The following is a 1,523-nucleotide window of genomic DNA, read 5'->3' as shown; positions in this document are numbered from 1 at the left end:
TGTGTGTGTGTGTGTGTGTGTGACAGAAAGAATGAACACCACCAAGGAAACTAGAGTAACTCACTTCTTAGCTTGCAAAGTGTGCCATGGAAACTCAAAAGCCAGCCAATCACCATCCCCACTACTCAGTTTTTTTCTTGGCCCTTTCTGCACCAGGGAGACTTCTGCTTACATAGGGCAATATACTTACATCAACCAACACCAAACCCATTGCCTTTTAGTTGATTCTTACTCATGATGATACCATGTGTTACAGAGTCAAACTTGCACTCCAAAGGGTCTTTAATAGCTGATTTTTCAGAAGCCAGGGCTTTCTTCCTTGGTAGCTGGGTAGGTTCTAACTGCCAACTATTGGATTAGTAATCAAGCACAAACTATTTGTGTCAGCAGGAAAACTAATATAGCAGTAACTTAATAAGTGCCAGTTCCATGGAAGACAATTTAACAGTCACTATAGTAAATCTGTGTTGAGGCAGGAATTATCATTCCATTTACAAATGAGAAAACTGAGTCTCAAGCCATTAAGTACGTGATCTAAGAAGATTCTTTATCTTGACTGATCAACAATTGGTACTCCTTCTTTGCACCCCATATGGACTGCACATATACATCTAAAATAAGCACATCTGTAAGAGGCACTAATGCACACCTTGACATAAATTTGACTAGTAAGTCCTGAATTCAGTGATCAAATTGACAATAAGACATTTTGGTACTGTACACTCAAAACCCACAGTCTTCCATCTAGATATTATCATCACTTCTTCTTTAACTATTTTGTTAAATAACTAGTCAGAGTAGAAAGCTCCAGTGTACATAGGTCCCTACCCCACTGTCAACTCCAGACACAAAAATCCAACATCCTTCCTTCTTCACAACCAAAAAAATCTAGGTTGGGATTTGATTCAGCAAATTTCAAGGTTTTACTCAGTGCAAGTCACCATGAAGGTAGTGCCAATGAACAAAACACAAGAAAGATCATGTTTCCAGGGCTGCCATGCATGGGTGTGCAGGTTGTAGATAGCTAGAAGCTGCTTGATAAGGGCATGAATGAAGCCAGAAATCCAGCCCACACTATAATTTTCAGGCTGTGGTCTCAGGCAGTGATCTGATTTTTCCTGGATTATGGGATGCTTTTTTCTAATTCTAACATAAGGCACCATCAGCTCACAAGATATTATACCTGGGGGGCTGCATAAGAGATCACAGAAGATGCCTTTTCTAACTCACACAAAGGCATCAATTGTGTTAGTGGAGCCCTGAGCCTCCCTGCCTTCAAAGAGTTTACAGTCCAGTAATGGAAAAAGATGGGAGCTCATCCAACAAAAATATATTGATTATTCCATAAATCTTACCAGGGACACAAAAGACCTCTACAAAGAAAACTGTAAAAAACTACAAGAAACCATAAGAGATGTACATAAATGGAAGAACATCCCATGATCATGGGTAGGAAGATTGAACATGGTGAAAATGTCAGTTCTACCCAAAGCAATCTATACATTCAATGCAATCCCAATTCA

Source organism: Orycteropus afer, unplaced genomic scaffold (assembly GCF_000298275.1).
Source record: "Orycteropus afer afer isolate SDZICR_OR568_19922 unplaced genomic scaffold, OryAfe1.0 scaffold00043, whole genome shotgun sequence".
NCBI classification, from domain to species: Eukaryota; Metazoa; Chordata; class Mammalia; order Tubulidentata; family Orycteropodidae; genus Orycteropus; species Orycteropus afer.
Note: the sequence above shows the minus strand (reverse complement) of the source record.